We start from the raw sequence: 26,155 nt of genomic DNA, 5'->3' as shown, positions 1-26,155 counted from the left end.
GGCTTCCTTTTCACAGGCGGCAGGTGTGTAGTTCCCGTTGTTTTTGTTGCCTGCCCCCAGTGGCTAAGGTTGATTCAGTGGGTTGTGTAGGCTTCCTGGTGGAGGGGACTAGTGCCTGTGTTCTGGAGGATGAGGCCGGATCTTATCTTTCTGGTGGGCAGGACTGCGTCCGGTGGTGTGTTTTGGGGGGTCTGTGACCTTACTATGATTTTAGGTAGCCTCTCTGCTAATGGGTGGGATTGTGTTCCTGTCTTGCTAGTTGTTTGGCATAGGGTGTCCAGCACTGTAGCTTGCTGGTCGTTGATTGGAGCTGGGTCTTAGTGTTGAGATGGAGATCTCTGGGAGACCTTTTGCCATTATATGGAGCTGGGGGTCTCTGGTGGACCAATGTCTTGAATTCGGCTCTCCCACCTCAGAGGCACAGGCCTGACACCTGGCCCAAGTACCACACTGCTCAGAAGAAAAGGGAGAAAAAAAGAAAGAAAGAAAGAAAAAGGAAGTTATTAAATTAAAAAATAAAAAATAATTATTCACAATAAAGAAAAGGACTTCCCTGGTGGCTCAGTGGTTGGGAATCCGCCTGCTAGTGCAGGGGACACGGGTTCAAGCCCTGGTCCGGGAAGATCCCACATGCTGCAGAGCAACTGGGCCCATGCGCCACAACTACTGAGCCTGCGCTCTGGAGCCTGCGAGCCACGGCTGCTGAGGCCCGCATGCCTGGAGCCCGTGCTCTGCAATGGGAGAGGCCACTGTGGTGGGGGACCCGTGCACTGCAGCGAGGAGTAGCCCCCGCTCGCCTCAAATGGAGAGGGCCCGCACAGCAACGGAGACCCAAAGCAACTAAAAATAAATAATAATAAATTAATTTAAAAAATAAAGAAGATAGAAAAAAGAAAGAAGAGAGCAACCAAACCAAATCCACTAATGATAACAAGTGCTAAAAAATATACTAAAAAAAAAACAAATCCCAAAAAACAAAAAAAAAACGGACAGACAGAAGAACCCTAGGACAAATGGTAAAAGCAAAGATATACAGACAAAATCACACAAAGAATCATACACATACACACTCACAAAAAAAGAAAAAGGAAAAAAAAATATATATCGTTGCTCCCAAAGTCCACTGCCTCAATTTTGGGATGATTCGTTGTCTATTCAGGTATTCCAGAGATGCAGGGTACATCAAGTTGATTGTGGAGATTTAATCCGCTGCTTCTGAGGCTGCTGGGAGAAATTTCTGTTTCTCTTTTCATTCACACAGCTCCCGGGGTTCAGCTTTGGATTTGGCCCCGCCTCTGCGTGTAGGTGGCCTGAGGGCATCTGTTCTTCACTGAGACAGGACGGGGGTTAAAGTAGCAGCTGATTAGGGGCCTCTGGCTCACTCAGGCTGGGGGGAAGGAGGGGTATGGATGTGGTGCGAGCCTGCGGCAGCAGAGGCCAGCATGGCGTTGCACCAGACTGAGGCACGCCATGCGTTCTCCTGGGGAAGTTGTCCCTGGATCACGGGACCCTGGCAGTGGTGGGGGCTGCACAGGCTCCGGGAAGGGGAGGTGTGGATAGTGACCTGTGCTTGCGCACAGGCTTTTTGGTGGCTACAGCAGCATCCTCAGCGTTTCTTTCCTGTCTCTGGGGTCCACGCTGACAGCCGCGGCTTGCACCCGTCTCTGGAGCTCCTTTAAGCAGCGCTCTTAATCCCCTCTCCTTGCGCACCCCGAAACAACGGTGTCTTGCCTCTTAGGCAGTTCCAGACTTTTTCCCGGACTCCCTCCCGCCTAGCTGTGGCGCACTAGCATCCTTCAGTCTGTGTTTGCGCAGCCAACCCGGATCTGATCTCCCAGCCCCCACCCGTCCCAGCTGGCGTGTGAGCAGACAAGGGGCTGGTGAGTGCTGGTCGGCATCGATCCTCTGTGTGGGAATCTCTCCACTTTGCCCTCTGCACCCCTGTTGCTGCGCTCTCCTCCATGGCTCCGAAGCTTCCCCCCTACGCCACCCGCAGTCTCCGCCCGTGAAGGGGCTTCCTAGTGTGTGGAAACCTTTCCTCCTTCACAGCTCCCTCCCACTGGTGCGGGTCCCGTCCCTATTCTTTTGTCTGTTTTTTCTTTTGCCCTACCCAGGTGTGTGGGGGAGTTTCTTGCCTTTTGGGAAGTCTGAGGTCTTCTGCCAGCGTTCAGTACGTGTTCTATAGGAGTGGTTCCACATGTAGATGTATTTCTGATGTATATGTGGGGAGGAAAGCGATCTCCCCGTCTCACTCCTCTGTCATCTTGAAGGTCTCCCTGCGTTGGGTCTTTGTTGCCGCGCACGCGGGCTTTCTTTAGTCGTGTTGATCAGGGGCTACTCTTTGTTGCGGTGCGCAGCTTTATCATTGCGGCAGCTTCTCTTGTTGCAGAGCATGGGCTCTAGGCGCACGGGCTCTCGAGCGCAGGCTCAGTAGTTGTGGCACACGGGCTTAGCTGCTGCACGGCATGTGGGATCTTCCCGGACCAGGGCTTGAACCCGTGTCCCCTGCATTGGCAGGTGGATTCTTAACCAGTGTGCCACCAGGGAAGCCCAATGAGAGACCTTTTAATAAGCTAATTATCAAGTTTTAAATAAAGTTCCCATTTTCACATTATTTTTAGTTTGTTCCCTGTTTAAGAGCATAACGTGGATTAGGTCTCCTTTGAAGTTGAGGTATTGATGGGTACTAAATACACAGTTCTTTTCTTATTTCTATTTAATGGAAAAAAATCGCTCTTTTGCTACTTACAACCTACTTTGTACTTACTTTTTCTACTTACTTTTGCTGCTTACAACTTACTTTTTGTACTCTACAACCATAGAAACTCACTACTTCCTGCTTTTCCGTAACTGCTTTTTCTTAGGTTTATTTGATTGTACTCAGCATTTTCATTCTTGGATTTAAAAATTAAAAAAATTGTCTCAGTAAAGGTTTCTAGTGCTACCTTGGAGTGGAGATGTTATTCATGGTAGAAGCTTGGGAATACACTCACCAGACCAGTCCATTTCAACTGACTGTTAGAACAGATTTATGGCTGCCAGGTGGAAACTCCTTGTTCTAATTAGCCTTCTGCTGTTCCTCTGAGTGTGGCACTCTTAAGGGGGTCTGTGAACATCTAGGTAGATTGATATAAGAGTTAATCAGGAAAAAATCAGAGAGATTTTGCTTTCTATTAATTAGATGCTATAAAAAGTAATTTTTTTTTCTCCCCTGAACTTTGGGAGTGTTAGTGTATGAGTGTGTCAAGTACTGCCCCTCTGTCCTCTGCTGTCCCAGCTTTTTATTCAGCAAAATTCCTAACTTACAGAAAAATAGGCCAATCACCTAGATTCAATAATTAACATTTGCCATTTTTACTTTATCTATACACATTTTCCTTTTTGGCTTTTTATTACATAGTTGAGAGAAAATTCAGGTTGATGTCCACCAGTTAGTAGTTCTGATTTTCACATTATTCCTGAAATGTAGAACATTTTGATTTCTGAGTCAGAAAATGGAGTCAGAAAGTGAAGTTTTCTTCTTGATGTTAATCATGATACAAACATTAAACATGTAACCACACCTACCTTTTAGGAACTTGGGAGGCACACCTAAAATGAGGAAGTAGGAGATTGATATCATTAATTTACATTCAGCCCAGAAGATGTTGAGTTGTTGTCAAGAACCCCAGTGTCTCCAAGCTGTGCCTCAGCAAATTAACCATGCACACCCATGCTAGTCTGTCCTCCAAACTTTTTCACTGTATACTCCCTGGAGGTGGGGATTAAGTAGGGAAAAGGATAGAAAGAAACTAGCATTTATTGATTGGAGCTAGATATATATCTTAGCTCATTTAATAATAATAGCAATGTTCTTATAGATATTACTATCCGCATTTTATAGCTGAGGAGACTAGGTTCAGAGAAGTTAAATAATTTGCCCAGAGTCACATACTGCTAGTAAGTAGAGGAGGAGTATTTTTGAATTAAAAAAAAAAACACCTGTTATTTTTAGGTCACTGTGATGACAGTATATCAGGTACATTTAAATTAGGGATCTCAGGTGAAAAATGGTTCTTTTAACATCTTGTAGTTGGATAAATTATTTGTCTCACATGATTGGCAGTCTGGGTGGGACTTAATACTGCTTCTTAGGAGATAGTTGATAAAGGTCATAGTTCCTTTGGGATTTCAGGGGACTTGATAGTGCTAAGTGAAGAACTTGTAGTCATGTTTTGTGCTTTTCCTCACCCTGATAAAGAAATAGTGGATCAAAAGTACAATGAGGAATCACCTCACACCAGTCAGAATGGCCATCATCAAAAAATCTACAAATAATAAATGCTGGAGAGGGTGTGGAGAAAAGGGGGCCCTCTTGCACTGTTGGTGGGAATGTAAATTGATATAGCCACTATGGAGAACGATACGGAGATTCCTTAAAAAACTAAAAATAGAATTACCATATGACCCAGCAATCTGACAACTGGGCATATACCCAGAGAAAACCGTAATTTAAAAAGACACATGCACCCCAGTGTTCATTGCAGCACTATTTACAATAGCCAGAACATGGAAGTAACCTAAATGTCCATCAACAGAGGAATGAGTAAAGAAGATGTGCTTTAACATAGTAAATTTAACATAGTAACAATTCCATATATACAATGGAATATTACTCATTTGTAATAAAAAGGAACAAAATTGGGTCATTTGTAGAGACATGGATGGACCTAGAGTCTGTCATACAGAGTGAAGTAAGTCAGAAAGAGAAAAAGCAAATATTGTATATTAATGCATATATGTGGACTCTAAAAAAATGGTATAGAAGATCTAATTTGCAAAGTAGAAATGAAATAGAGACACAGACGTAGAGAACAAAGGGTGCGGATACCAAGGGGGAAGGGGGGTGGGATGTATTGGGAGAGGAGGATTAACATATGTACACTGTTGATACTATGTATAAAATAGGTAACTAACGAGGAACTACTGTATAGCGCAGGGAACTCTACTCAATGCTCTGTGGTGACCTAAATGGGAAGGAAATCCAAAAAAGAGGAGATGTATGTATACATGTAGCTGAATCAATTTGCTGTATGGTTGAACACAATATTGTAAAGCAACTATACTCCAATAAAAATTTTAAAAAATTAAGTAATTAATAAGGGCCTACATGTAAACCATAGTATGCAATTTAAAATCTTTGCTTATAATAAAGTCCAATAATTTCTCAAAAAAAAAACCAGTGAAAAATTACAAGCTAAACCAGCCTAAATACAGCTGAATTCCACCACATCAGCATTCTTAGAAGAGATGATGCCAAACATGGCACCACACCCAGAATCAGCCCGGCACACCCCTTAATATTAAAGAGTCTAAATCAGGAATTCAGTGGAGAGGTTGTGACTCATCCCAGGATCCTAGCGAAAAAGCTGACGTTAAGATCTAAGGAAGATGGATGGACCTAGAGTCTGTCATACAGAGTGAAGTAAGTCAGAAAGAGAAAAACAAATACCGTATGCTAACACATGTATATGGAATCTAAAAAAAACAAAAAAAAGTCATGAAGAACCTAGGGGCAAGACGGGAATAAAGACACAGACCTACTAGAGAATGGACTTGAGGACACAGGGAGGGGGAAGGGTAAGCTGGGACAAAGTGAGAGAGTGGCATGTACATATATATACACTACTGAACGTAAAATAGATAGCTAGTGGGAAGCAGCCGCATAGCACAGGGAGATCAGCTCGGTGCTTTGTGACCACCTAGAGGGGTGGGATAGGGAGGGTGGGAGGGAGGGAGATGCAAGAGGGAAGAGATATGGGGATATATGTATTCACTTTGAATTTATATTATATTTGAATTTATATTCACTTTGTTTCAAAGCAGACACTAACACACCATTGTAAAGCAATTATACTCCAATAAAGATGTTTTAAAAAAAAATGATCTAAGGAAGAAGCTCAGGCCAAGAATGTGGTTCTTGCTCAGGGCTTTGCCGGTGGTAGCATTAGTAATGTGTGACACTCTTGATATTCCTGAAGGATATATGTTGTTAAGAGTCACCAGTTCCAGAACACTGCTGATATAAATGTTGATGTAAGATAGTTTGCTAGGCTCATACACAGGCTAAATGACTAGCCTTCACATTCATCTTAATACCTACATTTGTATTAGATATTTTAGATAATAAGAGCAGTTAACATTTATTGAGTACTTACTTTGTGCGGGCCCTATCCTAAGCAGTTTTACACATATTAACTCATTTAATACAACAACCCTATGAGGTAGATAAGGAAACAACTCAGAGAGTAATGCAGAGATCATGGTTAGGCCAAGGAACGGAAATTTGAATCTAAGGAGTCTAGGTGTAGTGTTTTTGCTTTTGACTGCTGTGCTGTATCCAAACCATTGTGCTATATTAGAAAAACACTGTAAGGTAGGTATTATCTCATTTTTCTAATAAATTATTTTTTAAGGTCAAACTTGAATAGGAAAAATGTGAATATCAAGTATTAAGAAATTCTTTTAGTCATGTCTCTCTCTTTTTTTTTTTTTTTTTGACTTTTGGGCACGCCGCGCAGCATGTGGGATCTTAGTTCCCCGGCCAGGGATCGAACCTTTTCCCCTGCATTGGAAGCACAGAGTCTTAACCACTGGACCGTCAGGGAAGTCCCTAGTCATGTCTCTCTTATCTAGCTCAGATGGCTTGATGAGTCTTCCTTTTAGTCTTTTGAACTTGTAGTGCCAAATCTTAGAAATTAGACTAGTAGTCTCTTTCTGGATCTAAGCTAAAACCTTCTTGAAGTTTGTGTTATAATTAAAAGTAAATTAAAATCTTGAATTGCCCTTAAAACTGTTATGGAAAATAAGAAAGAAGAAAACCTTAGAGATTGAGGCATGAAGGCTTTTTAAAGATCTTCTGAGATGAATTCGCAGTCGGTGCTAGTTGAGAGAATCGCTTTCTAATAACATGTAATACATTGTCAGGTAGTTGTTCCTAGAGTTCTTTGTGAGGTATCTTTGTGACCAGATTGCTTCTTTAGTCTCTATAGCTGTTTTCTCTAAGTTCCTATAGTTCATAGGACATAGAACTTAGCATTTAAATAAAGACTAACTCAGTGTTGATGTTATACCTACCTCCCCCTGTCATTGGCCTAATTCAGGCCCTTATGTTTTTCTTGGACAACAGTTTCCTTACTGTTTCTCTGCTGCATGCTTTTTTATTTTTTCAACAAATATATACTTAATAATGTCTGCTAAGTGTGAGACGCTGTGCTCAGCACTGGGTATATCAGCAGTAAACAAGACAGACATTGTCTTGCCCTAGCAGAATGTATAGTCTACTAATTGGTCAGTCTGTTTTCCATACCATTGCCATAAACGTTTTCGAAAATTCAGGTCTGATTTTTGCTGGTTCTCTTTTGCCTACCTCAGGCTTTTCATAGTCAAGTTGTAGCATACCATAACGGTTCAAATGACTTGTCCAATGAAGCCATCCTTGATCACTCCTAGAAGCAGAAATAATTATTTTCTTATCCTGGTTCCCATAGCCCTTTATAAAAATCCTTATCAGAGTATTTATTATATTTTATTATAGTTGTTTATATCAGTTTCCTCTAATTGTTTGTGAATTTCTTGAGACCAGCGATAGTATTTTATTTATTATTGTTTTATCCTCAGTGTCGGATATAGAATCTGGAATGTAAGTGCTCCATAAAAGTTTAAAGTATAGTATAGTCTTAGTACTTTCTATATCATGTCATGTATGTATGTTTTGTTCCTCCAACTATTAGGTTACAGACTGTCTTATAATTTCTTTGTATTCCTTCTGTTATCCAGGCTGATGCAAAGGACATCCTTAAAAAATATTTACTGATTATTATTAGCCTTTCAGTATCTTCTGCATGGTAGTTCTTTTTTAGAAAAGCATTTATTGGTCCCTTGTTTTACAGAATGTCTCAGTATATTTAAAAAAATCCAAATATTTTATTTAAAGGGGCCTTATTTCTATGATACGCCTATCTTAAGCAACAGCTCATTGATACTGTGACTGGTAAGATGGATCTTGCTTGCTTTCTTCTGTTTGTCTACTAGAATACTTAAAGGTAAATTTGTGGTTCACCTTCAGAAAAGATATGATATGCATCTTGTGTATCATCTTCACTTCTGGTCTTACGTTGCTGCCCTTTGTATCGATTATTGCTCTCCTGTTTTTAATTTTATTTAATGTTGTATTGTTTATGTCTTTATATGCCACTTTAGATCCTTAAACTAACTAAAAACCAGACAAAAACCTAGAAACCAGTGGTACTTTCATTTATCCTCCAAGTACTTATTGAATCCTAAGTCCTATGCCTTAAGAGATAAATAATACATAATACCTATCCCAAGAAACTGGAATTTGTTAATGTAGAAAACACTTGATGTAAGAAAGGTTAGACAAGAGGGCTTTGGGAGGTGAAGGGAGGCATAGGGTTTGGAGATTTAGGTGCTTCTGGAGAAGGTGACATTTGAACTGAATCTTGAGAAATGGCTAGTATTTTGATTGGTAAAAAAGGAGAGATTGGGCATTCTAGTAGGTGGAAACAGTAAGTGACCAAGAAAATATAATTTGTGTTATTCATTAGGGTTATCCACCCAAAATTTCTGTTTCTCTTCCCAGTCACATGTTATGATTGCATGTCCTTGCCCCTTGGAAGTTAGGTGTGGCCATGTAAGTTGCTTTGACCAATGATGTGTGAGCTGAAGTGACCTGAGTCATTTCCATATAGAAGATTTAAGAATCCGTGCATTCACTATGCTTTCTTTTCCTCTGCAGTGCTCTGATTAGCCTGTGGGCCAAATATGGTCTGCCTGTATTTGTAAATAAAGTTTTATTGGAACATAGCCATCGTGATTTGTTTATGTATTGTCTATGGCTGCTTTTGCACTACAACAGCAAAGTTGCATAGTTGTTACAGAGAGCGTATATCCCATAAAGCTGAATATATTTACTATCTGGCCATTTATAGAAAAGTCTTGCTGACAGCTGCTCTGGATATTGGCTGCTTAGAATGAGGATTTTGTAGAGCAGAGACTCGTGCTGACCCACAGTGGACATATGCATATGCCATCAGAAAGAAATAAATCTGTATTCACTGATATTTTGGGGTTGTTTGTTATAGTAGTATAATCCAGCCCATCCTGACAGTCAGGCTCTTTATAGGAAAAATATTTCAGTTGCTCACAGAGGAAGAAACCTTATGGACAGGAGTAGTGTGGAACAAAGATGGATAGGAATGTTAGGGTATTGTTGTGAAAGTAGGAGACTGTTAAGCTCAGGTGTTTAGATTTTATTTAGAATCCTCAATATGGAATCAGGACTTAACAATTTTTTTTGAGGGACTGAAGAATAGTATGGTGGGAGCTTTATGGTAAAAAGTTTAATCTGCCAATAGTTATAGAAAGGCTGGAGCATTCGTTGAGTCAGGAATTTGATCTCTGTAAAACAAAAGTCCCTGGAAACTGGACTGACAGTGGTTTAAATGGAGTTTTTTTTTTTTTCTTAGTAAGTTTCAGTGACTTAATTTCTTGTGCCATTAATGCTTAATAGCAACCTCAGATTTTGTGTAATTTGAGCTGTTTATACAAGTGAGGAAACATCATTGTAAAGGGAGTTGTGATAGTTGAGGGCCAGTTTTTTTATTTCCTTCTTTTTTTCTTTGATTTCCTCTTTTTTAGGTAAAGCAAACACATCAGACACTACCATCAACTCAGTGAAATTTGTTGTCAGGTAGCCTAAGGTAGTTTAAAGTGGAAAAATGGTCACTTTAGAATTCGGTCTTACTGCATCTCCTGTTACTTCATCTGCTATATATCTGCTGAAGGAAACCTTTGTCAGTTTGCCAAGTTACATGAATGCAGCTGAGAGTATATAGCAGTTCCTCAAGGTTAAAATATAATATTTTAGGGTACTGAATCCTTCAGGTTTCCTAAAGCAGTTTCATCCTGCATATATGATGTTTTGAAGATACATAGAAGGAAAAGAAGAACGATAATAACAACGAAAAATGCTGTAGAAAATTCCTGTATAATCAGGTTATTTTGTAAAGTGATGGACAAACTTGTTCTTCTAATCCTTTTTGGCTTTAGTGAAAGAATGTTCTTTTTTACTTGTTTTGATTTTACTGGCATAGCGGCCTTTAGAAATTTGGAAAATTCATTGCATTGCAGGCCTGTTTTGTTATTTATTAAGCTGTTAATTATTCCTTTTCTCTTGGAGTTTATATTTTAATAATACAACATCTCACATATAGACCATTTCTTTAAAAGAAATAAACAGTACAGAAATTTTTTTTGCCTTTTTATTGATTATGAAAATAATATATGTTTATATTGCTTGGGACTCTGGTTGCAAGTTATAGAAACTTATGTGAATTAACTTTAGCAGAACAGTTTAATATATTAGCTTACTGTGAGCAGGCATCTGCAGACACAGGGTGAGCTGGTATTAGGTAAGACTGCAACATGGGACTCTTGTGTTTTTCTCTTGGCAATGTGTTTTACATTTTTAGTAAATGTTTTCTGTGTAGTTGAAAAATGCATACAATGTGTTTATATAACGTGTATATTTATAAAGTTATGTATATTTTGTATTGGGGGAGCAAGTTATATGTACATTTCATATATGTATATTATATATATTTTTTTTAAAAAATTATTTATTTATCTTCAGCTGCGTTGGGTCTTCGTTGCTGCACGTGGGCTCTCTCTAGTTGTGTGAGCGGGGGCTACTCTTCGTTGCGGTGCACGGGCTTCTAGTTGCAGTGGCATCTCTTGTTGCAGAGCACTGGCTCTAGGTGTGCGAGCTTCAGTAGTTGTGGCACGCGGGCTCAATAGTTGTGGCTCGCGGGCTCTAGAGCGGAGGCTCAGTAGTTGTGACGCACAGGCTTATTTACTCCGCGGCATGTGGGATCTTCCCGGAGCAGGGCTTGAACCCGTATCCTCTGCATTGGCAGGCAGATTCTTAACCACTGCACCACCAGGGAAGTATCTATATATTCTTTTTTTATGGACAGATAGAGAAATAGATGAGTGTGGGATTCCGTGTCAGTATAATGTGACTGGGCAAATAATTTATCTTATCTGTGAGTCAGTTTCTTTGTATGTAAAATGAAAATAATACTGTTACTCTATATCATGGGATGGCTTTGAAATTAAGCAAGATAGTACATACAGAGTGTTTAGAACAGTCCTTTATAAGTAGTGAACATGGACTAAATGTTATTATAAATACTGTAATGTTTTTATTATATTATTAATGTACACGTGTACTATATATATATATATTGTGTTAATATATGGATAGATACTTATGGACTTTGTATCTTACTTTCTTCACTAAACTGTTTGTTTTCTTTATTATATTTTTGAACTTTAACACCTTTTAGAAAACTCACAAACCTAAAGGAAATAAACTTTGGAGTTCATTGGTGATCTTAACTTTCCTCTGAAACATGGCGTTTTTGGAAAACCTTTGCTTGAGCATGCTAGCCTTTAACCCAAAGATGTGATGTGTTCAGAAGGAATAGGAGATGACTAATACCCATGAATGGCTGAACGTGTTGGTTAGTGAAATTTGTATATCCCTTTCCTGAATTGAAAAGATGACTTTTTGGTATAAACAGACTAAAGATCAACCAGGGACTCTTTATCAATATATAAAATGACAGTTTTTTCATTACTAGTATGAATCATATTATGACTAGATTTTAAGTCTGTTTTTATTATTGTGCTCTGCAGAATGACCGATTTGTTATTTGCACTACTTGTGTGGAATTTACTATTGCTACCTGTTTATATTTTCAGATGTAGCCTGTCTCCCTCCTAAAGATTGCCAGTACTTATAAACTTTTCTTATGGGACTGAGTGGTGATATAATGAATGTGATTTTTTGAATTGTATAATGAAATATATCAACATTTGCAAAACCTGCGAAACCCAGCGAACCAGTATTTTTCAAATGAACAACACCTGATGTTACAAAATCATACGTGGGTAAAAGATTCATTTGAAGTATAAGATAGACCAATGAATTTTAATCTAGAACTCATCAAGTTTTGAGGTTGTATCATAAATTTGTGTGTGTGTGTGTGTGTATATATATAAAGTTTTCTGAAAAGGCTTAAAAATACTTTCTTCCCTTTCCAACTACATATGTGCAAGGCTGGGTTTTCTTTATGTACTGTAACCAAAACCCCACATTTTAATAGATTTAATGTAGAAGTGGTTATAGAGTCCAGATATCTTCTGCAGACATTAAAGATATTTGCACAAATGCAAAAGAGTCTTCCAACTATTTTTTATTTGTTTATTTCAGAATATAAAATTATTTTTCATAAAATGTATTCTTTAACATGTAAATATTATTGGGTTTTAATATTAATGAATTAATATTTTCTAATTTTCAGTTTTAATTTCTAATATAGTAAATATTGATATATATATAAATCAATGTAAACAAAAGTTCTTTAGGGTTCTTAATATTTAATAGTATAAAAATTAAAAATTGTGTTTAAAATGCTGGAGAGCTGATAGTTTGGATGAAAGGAAACTGAAGAAACATGACAGTTGAATGTAATACATGGTACTGGGCCGGATACTCTCCAGGAGGAAATGAAAACACTCTAAAGAACATTATTGGGACAGTTGACAGGACTGGAATATGGACTATGGATTAGATTATAATTGTATCAATGTAAATTTTTTGAATTTGATAATTGTATTATAGTTAGGTAAGATAGGAAATACACATTGTAGTTTTAAGGGTATAATACATGCAACATATTCTAAACATACATGTACATATATGTAGAAGAGAAAGTGTTAAAACAAATGTGGCAAAAACATTACAAATTGGTGAATTCTGTATAACGGCTAAATAGGAGTTCTCTATTATTTGTACAATGTGAAGTTATTTCAAAATAAAAATTAAAAAATTATGAAGTAATATAATGAATCTCTTAGAAGTGGATTTTACAGATTAATTGGTGAGTGTCTTTTTGTGCTTGTGAATGACTGAGAGGTTTTGAGCAGTGGATAACTGGCTATGTAAGTCCTTTGGAGTTTTCACTGCTTTTCAGAGGACACTCCTTGTGCTCTGCTGCCCCCTAGTGACTTTTATGCTCATAAGCAGTTTATTCTGCAAGTACAAGTTGGGAATTTGGATCACTGTAGTCATCATTTAAAAATAATTTAGTATCAACTAAAAGGATTGTTTTGGGGGGTGGAGGAAGATACTACTGTGAAGATCTCATGATCTGTTTTGTCTTATAATTTTTTAAAAATTATATTTTTGTTCTTGTGGTTCCTTTGAATTGTATCCTCAGTCTCCCCTTCCCACCCCTTTTTTTTGAAGATAGTATTTATTGGTTCCTCATCTGACAGAAACAGTAGAATTTCCTGTATTTTCTTTCCCTCTCTTTTCTGTGACCACAAATATTAGTCAATAATATTATGTTAGTGTTTTACTTTATAGTCTTAAAATGTTTAGAACTCTGCTAGCCCATAATCTCTCATTTGCAATATGAAAATTCCAAAGGCTCTGAAACCATTTGTCGTCAAAAGCTGTCTGAATTCATTTGGCAACAAAACTTGATGTGAGTTGCTGTGAGATAGTGATAGTCTTTATATTTACCACTTGTGTGAATATTCCTACATTTGCTGCAGAGTTACTAATGTTACTAAACTAAACCCCAAGGGTTTTAGATTAGGAATTGTAGACTTGTACCTGATTTGCTTAGCTTTGACTCCCAGTTATGAGGTATGAAGCATCACCAGCTTATACTACTTTCTATCTTTTCTCTCTTCTTTTTATTAGTTGTATAATTTTTACATACTATTGAAAACATTTTTATTAGAGTATAGTTGATTTACAATGTTGTGTTATCACATACTATTTTTTTTTTTTTTTTTTTGCGGTACGCGGGCCTCTCACTGTTGTGGCCTCTCCCGTTGCGGAGGCTCCGGACGCGCAGGCTCAGCGGCCATGGCTCACGGGCCCAGCTGCTCCACGGCATGTGGGATCTTCCTGGACCGGGACACGAACCCGTGTCCCCTGCATCAGCAGGTGGACTCTCAACCACTGCACCACCAGGGAAGCCCACATACTATTCTTATATACCATATTTTGTCACTCTTAATCTGATCTTTTTGTCTTAGAGTTGCAGTTAAATATGTTCCTTTATTACTTCCAGTCTTTTTTGTTGAAGTTTTTCTTGTTATTTAGTTTGGTTGGAGTTTTTCTCTACCAGTTACCTTCAGACGGACTTATATAAACAATAATTTTTGAGTTATTGTATATTCAGAATGGCTGCTCTGTAGACTGTACATTCAAAGGACAGCTTCATTGAACTTAAAACTTTGACTCATATTTTGTTTCCCTGAGTATTGTCTTCTGGTGTTCGGTGTTGTAGAAAGGTCTGATGGCTGCTGGATTTTCTTTTCCTGATTATTGACTGTTTTTTTTCTTTTGCTGTCTTTTGGTTTTTCTTTTTCTAATTTATATGAATTACTCTAAGGATTACCACATGCATCTTTGACTCATTAAAGTATAATATAAATTAATTCTTTTATCATTTCCTTGACACTATTAGGACCATATAACACTTCATTTTCATTTACCCTTTCCCATCTGTTAATCTATTGCTGTCATGAATTTTAATTTTACATGTCATTTAGTGCCCCCAAGACATTATTATTTTGTAGAGTCAGCATTCATTTATGTTTACCCCTTTTTGGTTTCCTACATTTCTGTGCTTTATTCTGAGATTACTTTCTTTTTGCATGAAGAACTCTCTTTAGCATTTCTTTGAATGCAAGCCTAATACTGACACATTCTCTCATTTTTTTGCTTGTTTGTATGAAAAGTGTCTTTATTTTACCTTAATTTTTTGAAATTGTGGTAAAATATACATAACAAAATTTACCATTTTAACCGTCTTTAAGTGTATAGTTTAATGGCATTAAGTATATTCACATTATTGTGCAATCATCACCATCATCCATCTTCAGAATTTTCGTCATGTTCCCAAACTGAAATTCTGTGCCCATTAAACAATAACTCCTCATTCTCCCCTTTCCCTTCTCCTGGCAGCCACTATTCTACTTCCTGTCTCTATAAATCTGACGCTTCTGAGTACTTCATATATGTGAAGTCATACAGTATTTGTCCTTTTGTGACTGGCTTATTTCACTTAGGATAATGTCTTCAGGGTTCATCCATGTTGTAGCATGTGTCACAATTCCCTTCTTTTTTAAGGCTGAATAATATTCCATTGTATGTGTACCACATATTGTTTATCCATTCATCCTTCGATGAACATTTGAATTGCTTCCTCCTTTTGGCTGTTGTGAATAATGCTGCTATGAACATAGATGTGTAAATATTTCTTTGAGTCCCTGATTTTACTTTTTTTGGGTATGTACCCAGAAGTTGAATTGCTGGATTATATGGTAAATTATTTTTAATTTTTTGAGGAACTGCCAAATTGTTTTCTGTAGTGGATGTACCATTTTACATTGCCTGCCTTAATTTTTAAGGGACTTTTTTTTTTTAAACTAGTTTTAGGATTCTAGGCTGGCAGTTTATTTTTTTTCAGCACTTTACTGTATATAATTCAATTGTTATTTGACATATATTTCCTGTTAAAAAGTTAGCTCTTAATCTTAATGTTGTTCCTTTAATATTTTTTACTATGGTTTTGTTTTTCTGCAGTTTTACTATGAGGTGCTTACGTATAGTTTTCTTTGTATTTATCCTGTCGGGTTTGTAGAGCTTGAAACTGTGGATTGATGTCTTTCATTAGTTTTGGGAAATAGTTGACTCTAATGTTTTAAATATTGCCATTTCCCCGTTATAGAAAGACTAGACCTCTTTCTGCAGAGTCACAAATTTAAAACTATTTTCCTAGTAACACTAAGATATTGCTTTCTTCTTTTACTCACATTCTTGCAGGAGAATATAGTGAAGTACCCCAGAGGCTATATGATATGTGAAGACAGTCGTTGTTTTAATGGCTAATGTAATATATGCTTGTGTATTCTTATGTTTAAATTTTTATTCAGCTTTAATTTTTAATGTGATAAATGTCAATAAATATAACCACATATACAAAAGTTCTTGGGGAGATCCATATTTTTTAAGAGTATGAAAATATCCTTAAGCCAAACAGTTTGAGAACGGCTGGGGTAGGCATTTTGACTCTATCCCATATATTTCATATTTTTTATAGTCTTCTGTATTTTATATATTTTTATTTTCCTCTTTATGCTTTTTTTTTAAATGGGAAGAGTATTCATTTTAATTATGCTCCAAGGTGTTACAGAGCTAGATTAACAAATTTCAGTCAGTATAAAATAGACTTATTGTCAATATTCAGTCATAATACAACCCAGGTAAATGAATCATTACTTTATACAAGGCTCAGATGTTTAAAATCTATCTTAACTTTACACATGTACTATAAAATGATAAATACTTAAAATGACAATGCAAGGGAAATATTATAAAAATACAATTGTTGTAGACCCTTGTATGAAAGTTCTTTAAAGTTCTGCCTTAAGGAATAATACCATGCTGCATATCAGAACCAAAAATAAAGCATTTTCCTTGAGGTTACAATGCTCAGCGATATACTAGATGCACTCTAAAGTACCATGCCTGACAAGAATCAGAAGAGACAAGGCCTTCAATAATGTTGAGAGAAGAAAAAAGAGAGAGGAGTAATCAATTGTCATATGCTGATTTCTGCTGGAATGGCCTCTTTAAACAATTATAGCACTGTGGAAGAACTGAAGAAGGGGACCAGTCTCGGCTTTATATAAAGGATTTCCAAGTCAGCACAAACTCAGACAGTGTTAAAAGGTACTGTTCCCAGTACTCTCCACTCTTCAACCCTTTACATGGACTCCTCGTCCTAAGTCCCTGTTTTTTCTCTAATTTCTTCCTAAGGGCTTACCAAACACACTTTCTGTTTTCTATTATCCAACACACAAACCAAAAGGCATTAAGCAAAACAATATCTGTCAGTCAAGTCAGTTCTAAAGACACCAATTTTGGTTTAAGTATTAATCTTGAGATTTACACATAACCATCCTTCTTTCACAGACACTCCCACCTCCCCTTACATATTGGCTCCATCCAAAACTGTGAAGCAATATGAAGTCTTAAGATTTTTTTTTTTTTCCTTCATCAATGATTTGCCTGTTGCCAAGCTGCTTGGTTGGCAGCAATATCAGGAGCTGTTTGGAATGCTTGGTCAGAATATATAAGAAGGATGTGATCAGTGAATTACTGTAACCTATCAAAGTGAGCTTCTACAGGCAGACATGAAGAATTTACCTTTAGACTTCTCGCACTCATTTCAGAAGGGAGAAAATGTGTCTTAAAAGGGAAAGGAAAAAAATTAGATAAGGAAATACAGCAAAATATTAATACTGTAGTAATAGGAAAGGGAATGCTACCTACATTGTGGGGAAGTTTCTGGCATAAAAATCAAACTTTCTCTCCCATTACTCTTTGCACAAGATTAACAGTTGATTTACATCAAGAGGGGCAGAAAGCCACTAAACACTTTCTTCAAAGGTAGGGAATTTCTTTTTGAAATGAGCATTAGAGAAGGGAGGAAAAGGTAGGGAAAACTCAGTCAAAGAGGTCCTCAAACATGCGTTGTCTCATTGCTATGTATGCTTCCTTTTCATCTGGTGTCATTTGGGCCACCAGCTCTGGCTTCTGGCTCACTTCGCTGTAGGAGAACGGACGGCCAGCCACCATGACAATGGGGTCATCTGCTCCTTCCTCAAATTCATCCTCCTCCTCATCCTCTTCCCCATGATGTGCAGCCACAGCTGCCGCACAGGGTGGAGAGTCATTGTCTCACTGGTCTCACTCTCAGAGTCACTGCCATTGGCAGTGGTCACAGGAGCAGCTGCCCCCACTGAGCCTGCTGTGGCAGAGGGGGTCTTCTTCTCATGAATGAGCAGTGCTCGCATGACCTCCTTGTTATCATCTGGCCCCGCACAGCCTTCCTCACGCTTCTGAAACGAGTCTATATCTAAGCCACCTTCCTTCATCTCTTCAGAACTATGTGCTCCTTCGATAGTGCTCTCTCTTAACCAAATAGTTCTCTCTTTGGCAGATTTTCCCTCCAGTGAGGCTCGATGAAGATCGTCTTGGTCATCCATGTTAATGACAACATTCTGAGTGTATAAGTACTCATAAGACAGACCTTGGTGGCCCATGCTTCCTGGTGGTGCCCACCTGCCAGGCCAGCAGCTGCAGCCGCAGTTGCTGCACGGTCCTTGCTCTGTTTCAGGGCTGGTATTTCTGTGGGTTCTGGCTCAAGTATTTCATAGTCCAAGTTCACATCCTCTGTCTCTCAAAGCAAAGCATAAATGGGCTCAGTTTGTTCATTAAACCTTGCCAAAAGTGTGTGTGCATCTTTTTTGGGCATTGCTGATTCATCTTCTTCGACCTCTGTGTGGCAGAAAATATAGCGGAAAGTTCCTGTCATGGGATCAAAGAGCTGATTATCTTCTAAATCTGTAAAAGTACCACTGCAGATGGGACATTTGAAGGAGGCCCGGTTGGTGGAATCTCTCTCATCAGTTTCAATCCTCCTTCTCATGTGGTCCAATTTATATTTTACCACATTAACAAGAGTACAATAATTGATAAAGTAGTAGTTGTGATGAGTGGTTTTCCCATCTGCAGCAGTCTCCACCCTCATTCTGCACTTGATGAATTTGTCTCCCTTTAAATTATTCAAGAGTGATCGAAGTTGCTTCTGATCAAACTTGAGCAGCTCCAGCATGTCCTCCTCTTTCACACAGAGGTTTCGGATCAAGATGTCCAAGGCCAAAGCATGCTCAATGCCATAAAACCCCCGGATCACATACTTGGCTAACTGCTTCAATGCTGCAGGAACCTCGGTGAGGACATCTGGATCTGCCATCTTTAGCAGCAAACTTCAACTTTAAATGTACTGACCAAAGCACATCCTGCATGGGGAGGGCCCTGTGCCACATCATTTAGCCTGTTACCTTTGCCTGAAACACCTTAGGGGACCCAGAGTGAATCCTTGAACACTCCCACTGCAGCTTCCCTCAGTGCCTCCACTACTGGCTTAAATGAGCCGTGCGTGCCACTTGTGCGACAAAGAGAACGCCCTATTCCTGCGACCAGCTTTAGAAACCACGTGCCACTTTCCTCTTTATGCTTTAATCTGGATATTTTCTATTAATTTATCTTCACTAATCTCCTCTTGGTGATAAACTATCTATGGAGCTCTTAATTTTAAAAATAACATTTTCACTTCTGAATTTTCTCAATTTTTAAATAGCATAGATTTCAAGGCTCTGGTGAATTTTCCATCTTTCTATTTTGTTCTTTTTCCTTTTATTTTTTTTATCATATTAATCATAGACATTTCAAAGTCCTTTTCTCATAATTTCAATATCTGTATCATCTGTGGATCTTGATTTTCAGTTATATGGTCCTCTCCCTTGGCATGCTTGGTAATTTTGGACTGCACGGAGATAAAAAACTCCTGGAGGTTCTGGGTAACCTTCTCTTCCGTAAGAGAAGGTTAAACTCCCCCCAACCCCGTCTTTTTCGGTAAGGTGGATAGAGTGGCAGTGATCTGAATCCAGTCAGGGTCAGAGCTATGGCTATCTCTGGTTCAGTACTGCCTTTTGCTATAGTCCTTCACATTTTCCAAACAGCCTTGGAGTGATGATTAGGGCCCCTTTCCTCAGGTGGACACTGCATTCTAATCTTTACTCCATACCTCAAGACTACCTAAAACTCTGTTCTGCTTCTCTGCTTGTCGTCTTAGCCTCTTGCCCGCTGTAGGTTAAGAATTCAGCGCATGTATTGAGGGAAAAACAGAAGAGTGTTGTGTTTTTTACCATTTTTCCTCTCTAGGATCTTTACCTCTTGTCTCTAATTTATGTCACTTCAGTGCCACAAAACTGTCAAAAGCTGATTTCTCTACCTCTTCTGCTTGATTCCTACACTGGAAACTTAGCCTCTTGTGTGCAGACTTGGCAAATATCTTGGGAAAAAGTGACTAAAGAATGTTGGCACACCCCTTCTCATTCTTCCCCTGGTCTCCAGCATTTTGTTCCCTTAATTTCTGATCATCTTAGCAGCTCTGTAAGTCAACCAAGAAAGAACATCAAAAATAGATATGCAGAAAGCCTGGATAGGTGTCAGTTCAGATTGGAGCAGGGGAAATGGGAGCATCAAGAGAGAGTTTTCCAGAAAAAGGGGGGGAGATTCCCATAAGAAAGGAATGGTAATCTTAGTATACAACCTGGCTTAAAAGTGAATATTTATATAGTTAAACTAATACAAATGTTGTTTTTTGGTTTTCAAGACAAAGTACTGGTAAACCATAAAAGACAATTATGATTCTGGAACAGAATATATATGTTATTAACCCAACCCAGTCAATGTAAAATTCACTTCAACAGTTGGAAGAAAGTGAGGAAAAGAAATGAAGAGAAAGTAAGGGGGAGCTAATGCCTCACTTTGCACAATTAGGGGGTCAAGGTAGTCATAGATAATGATGAAAGAAATAAAAGCATAAGTATATTATTAAGAAATAAAAGTACAATATTAAGCATAGTATATTAAATTACAAAAATAACCTTTAGAAAAACTAAAAGTGGTATAAGTATGTTGAGAGGAGAGGGAGGGGGAATGATATGGTATGATGAGGTAAATCTGCTCTGATTATAGCAGAAAGACAATATCTAAACTGATTTAAAAAAAAGCAATATTATTATATGTTTTACAGATATGGGCTTACCTTCACAAAATTAAGACCAGAAACATTTTTAAAAGCTCCAAGTGGTTTTCTCTGGAATATTAAAATGGAAATCCAAGAAGCTTAAAGATACTCAAGCAGGGTAAACACAAGCAACAAAACTACACCAAGGCACCACAAAAGGAATCACAATAATAGCTCAAAAGATGGGAAGGGGGAAATGGAATTATACTTAATTAATTAAAAAGAAAGCAGGAAAAGAGGAAATCATTTACATTAATATAATTACCTATTTGACTAGGTTTAAGTCTGTTATCTTGTTATTTATTATTCATTTGTCCCATCTGTTCTTTGTCCCTTTTTTTCTCTTTTCTTACTTTCCTTAACTAAATTAGATTAACTGAATATATTTTAGGATTCAATTTTCCCCCACTATTGTCTTATTTAGTATACCTTTTTGTTATATATATATTTTAGTGGTTGCTGTAGGGTTTACAATATGCATCTTTAACTTATTACATTTGCTATTGCCTGAATGTTTTGTGTCCCTTCAAAATTCATATGTTGATACCTTACCCTTCCCCCCCACTCCCCCTGCCAATGTGATGATATTAGGAGGTGGGGCCTTTGGGAGTTAATTAATTCATGAGGAAGTCATGAGAGTGGAGCCCTCTTGAAAGGGATTTGTGCCCTTGTAAGAAGAGACATGAGAGCTTGCTCGCTCTCTCTCTGTTCTCTGCAGTGTGAGGATACAGTGAGAAGATGACTGTCTGGTAAACCAGGAAGCTGGCCCTCACCAGACACTGGATATGCTGTGCTTTGATCTTAGACTTCTCAGCCTACTGAACTGTGAGAAATAAATTTTTATGAAGCCACTCAGTCTATGTAATTTGTTATAGCAGCCTGAACTGATTAAGACAACAGTTTGCCTTCAAATGATATTATACCTATTCATATATAACATAAGATCCTTGTAAGAGTATACTTTTATTTCCCCCATTGACCTTTGAGTTATAGTTAGCATGTATTTTACTTCTACATATGTTATGAATTCCACAATTCATTGCTATTAGTTTTGCTTTAAACTTTCAGTTATCTTTTAGATAAATTTAAAAAATGATAAAAAATCTTTATATTTATCATTTCCTATGCTCTTTATTCCCTTGTATATATCCATATTTTGACCTGATTTTATTTCTTTTCACCTAAGGAACTTACTTTAATATTTCTTGTAGTGCAGGTATGCTGGAAACAACTTCTCTAAGATTTTGTCTGAAAAAAAAAAAATCTTTGTCCTTAGGTTTTGGAGAATATGTTTGCTGGCTATAGAATTCTAGGTCTACAATTTTTCCTTCAGCACTTTGGAGATATCTTTCCATTGTCTTCTTGCTTACATAATTTGGATGACAAATCTGCAGTCATTTTGTTTGTTTGTTTGTGTTCTTTTTTCCCTCCTCTGTATCCTTTTAGGTTTTTTTTTTCCCCTCTTTTTTTTTTTTTACTGGTTTTCAGCAACTCCAAGAAGCCTTTTCTGATTAATCCAGTTCCACAGCAAACATTACGTTTTTATAATGCTGTACAGATTTAGGTGTACAGATTTAAACATTATATTAATTTCTATACAGATTTATAATTACCTTCAATTGTGTTTCCTTGTGCGTTTCTTATTATAGTATGTGCTTCCTCAAAGGGAAACATTCTTGTCTTCATTTTAGTAAATTCTCAATAAATGCTTACTAAGTGAGCCTATGATGATAAAATGTCCAAACCACCTGGTATAGCCAGTTTTCTTAAGTTTCTGAGAAAACAGTTTTTTTTTTTTTTTTTTTTTTTGTGGTACGCAGGCCTCTCACTGTTGTGGCCTCTCCCGTTGCGGGGCACAGGCTCCGGACGTGCAGGCTCAGTGGCCATGGCTCACGGGCCTAGCCGCTCTGCGGCATGTGGGATCTTCCCGGACCGGGGCACGAACCCGTGTCCCCTGCATTGGCAGGTGGACTCTCAACCACTGCGCCACCAGGGAAGCCTGAGAAAACAGTTTTTGTTTAACTTGCTGTGGTCATTTTATTTTATTATTTGGTTATTTTATTACTTAGTAGTCATATTTCTCTTGCCTTTTAAAAGTTTATTTCTTCTGGTTTAGTGTATCATGAACATTTAAGAAAATTACTCCCATTTCCCCTCATTAAGTAAACAATCAAGTTACTCCTTAGATTGGAGAACTGAAGTGTGATAATCATATTCCATAGCTTTTGGAGAGTGACCTAAACATAACCCTACAGAGAAGTAATTTACTGGTAAGCAATATTTGTTTCTTCAGTGATGTTTGGGGCCATATTAGATTGTCATTTTGTTGACTGAGAATTGACCTGTGTAGGGTGTCAGATTCTCCAAAGAAGTTATATGATCTAGGCCAGATTAACTGATAATATATAATTGATGATAGATAAGTAATGAAAATATGCATTAGGCCTCAGGTAGATATCTAACGAATTATATAACAAACTTTAATCATAGGGTCATTTCTGAAAGGCAGGCAATTAATTTTTCCCAGTTACCCATTGTAAATTACTTAATTCCTTGTATTGAACCAATCATTTGGCTTTAGTGACCTCTGTTTTCAGAAAAATGTCTCTTAACATGTTAAGCTAGTCTGTCTCCAGTCTTTTTTTTTTATCGTGTGAGTTTTGGTATCACTCATTGTGTTAAATTTTGATTGTTTTAGAACCATTTTTCCATATAAGTCCATATAGATCAAGGTTGTTTCAGATCTTTTATTATCTTTCAAAGTATTAAAAATAAGATCATTTGGGGCTTCCCTGGTGGTGCAGTGGTTGAGAGTCCGCCTGCCGGTGCAGGGGACACGGGTTCGTGCCCTGGTCCGGGAGGATCCTACATGCCGCGCAGCGGCTGGGCCCGTGAGCCATGGCAGCTGGGCCTGCGCGTCCGGAGCCTGTGCTCTGCGGCGGGAGGGGCCACGGCAGTGGGAGGCCCGCGTACCGCAAAAAAAAAAAACAAAAGATCATTTTAGTGTCATTTATGTAGTTGAACATATATTTTATTTCTTGGTCTAGGCATAAAGTAAATTTATTGACTAGAGTGGATACTAAAATGACTCTATGTAGAGAGAGTTAATGACAGAAGTAAAGTCTTAATCAAAGACAGTGACCAGCATTTCTAGTCCTATCTTGGAACACAAAGGACTGTATAGCAAGGCTGACTGTGATATGCCAGGGCAATGTTTTGGGAGTATGATCCAGATCATTGGTTCTGGATGCTGACATTTGAAAATGATTTCTTGGTGGTGCATATGTGACCTTGGAATTATGAATTGTCTTAGAATTTCTTTTCAAGGGAAGGAAGCATATAAACGGGAGGGTAAACAAATATTTTGTTAATAATTTGCTGTAAAGATGGTTTATTACAGTTTAATATTAAACAGCTCAGGAGCCCTAAAATTTATCTCACTTGGTTCTAACTGGTGTTTCTTGCTGACACATGGTGTGAATCAACTGTTCTTCCAACTTGAAAAAGCAGAGAGCTCGCTGACACAACTCCTTTGTTCTAGGGAATTGTTTCCACTGTGCCTTCAAAAAAGAGGGACATTAAAAGCTTTGGCTCATAGCAAGTTCTCTCCAAGTTGGACACAGTTGGGGGGCTGAATCTTGGCTAAAGAAAGTGGGGTTGGTGATTTCTTTTGGATTTTTTTTTTTTGAAATTGAACATTTACTTTTTCAAGCTCTCTACTTGACCTTATGTGATTAACAGTTCTTCCTTCCCCCTTAAAATGGAACCAGAAAATCTCCCATATGCTGGTGTTTTCCAGGGTTCTCCTTTCTTAGGTCCTAGAGTTGCTTGGGTTTCTGCCCTTCCTCATAGTTGAGTTTTCTTTTGTGAAAATATTCATGTACCTACTTAACAAAGCAAAACATGAACATGGAAGGTTTAATGACAAAATTATGTCTCAAAAGATCTCAGGGCTTCCCTGGTGGCACAGTGGTTGAGAGTCTGCCTGCCGATGCAGGGGACATGGGTTCGTGCCCCGGTCCGGGAAGATCCCATATGCCGCGGAGCGGCTGGGCCCGTGAGCCGTGGCCACTGAGCCTGCGCGTCCGGGGCCTGTGCTCCACAACGGGAGAGGCCACAACAGTGAGAGGCCTGCGTACCGCGAAAAAAAAAAAAATCTCAGAAGACTGGAAAAAGGATTATAATTGTAATAGGTAGTAAGTAGTAGATTCAGACTATCAACTGAATGAATATAGCAATGTATTATAAAAACAAATTAAAAGATTTTATGTGACTTTAAGCTCAATGTACAGTATAACTGCCAGAAACACTAAAGCATTAGACTGTTTTAATAAGGCCGAGTAACAAAGTTAAAGGAGATGAGTCTTATTTTCCTAGTTTGACCATGTTTGATCTGAAAATTGCTTATATTTATAGCGTGCTTTCTGTGTGCCATGTACTGTTTTGAATGCTTTACTTACATTATGCCATTTAATCTTTACACAGCAACTGTATGAAATGGTTTTTATTATTATCTACATTTTATAGACGTGGAAACTAAACTATAGAGAAGTTTAATAACTTTCCCAAGGTCACAAAATTAATAACCAAGACGAATCCAGGAAGTTTGACTTTGAAGCCTGTGCTCTTGACTACTGTACTACACTGCCTGTTTTGTGGCATTTTAAGAATGTTGACTACTAGAATGTGTCCAGAGGGTAAAAGCCTGAATTGAAAGGCTGTATGTAGAATAGTTGAATAATTTGGATTGTTGAGTCTGGAGAAGGGAAAGGAGGGACCACGGACTCGTTTTTGGTGGTCCTTTGAGGGCAAAAATAAGATAATTGGTGAAAATTATAGGAAGGCAAATTTTATTTTTTATAAGAACTTTGCAACAGCTATTGAAATGGGATTGGTTGCCTTGTAATGAACTTCCCCTTACTAGAGATGTTTCAGTGGAAGCTAGACAAGTATGTGATAGAGATGTTTTAAAAAAATTGAACTTGTATCTGTGAATTAAGGCCAATCATTTCTGAGGTTCCTTTTTTTGGTACAGTTCTATATTTCCATATTAAAGAGAGATCTTTAAAATGGCCTAGTGTATACTGCCCTTAAGCAAATGCTTCTGTGAAAAAAAGGCACAGTATTGATTCCTAATGGAAACATGGTGTGAGAGGAGGGGGTGTGTCCTCATTTATTTTCATCTAAAACATGAAGGGTTTTTTGTAAATAGCTTTATGATATTGGTAGGGAGTTCTTTGCATATCATGTTAGTGGTATAGGAAACAACAGAAAATAGCTTACTTTTCCAATTCACAAATCAAGTTACTTAAATTGAGTAATAGATCAGAGGTTCTATGGTA

General features: G+C 37.9%; 1 protein-coding gene and 1 pseudogene across 2 annotated transcripts in view; one reads left to right on the top strand and one right to left on the bottom strand.

The window, feature by feature from the left end:
- The window catches only part of EXOC6B (exocyst complex component 6B), a 715,292-nt gene that overhangs the window by 43,990 nt on the left and 645,147 nt on the right, over positions 1 to 26,155 (top strand). The gene's annotated exons all lie outside the window — the stretch shown is intronic.
- Positions 17,660 to 19,125, bottom strand: LOC309970160 (general transcription factor IIE subunit 1-like; annotated as a pseudogene). The gene has a single exon. The product of its transcript is annotated as a general transcription factor IIE subunit 1-like (transcript).

The sequence above is a fragment of the Leucopleurus acutus genome (genome assembly GCF_964270905.1).
Source record: "Leucopleurus acutus genome assembly, chromosome: 12".
Taxonomy (NCBI): Eukaryota; Metazoa; Chordata; class Mammalia; order Artiodactyla; family Delphinidae; genus Leucopleurus; species Leucopleurus acutus.
This window is presented reverse-complemented; position numbering and strand designations above follow the sequence as displayed.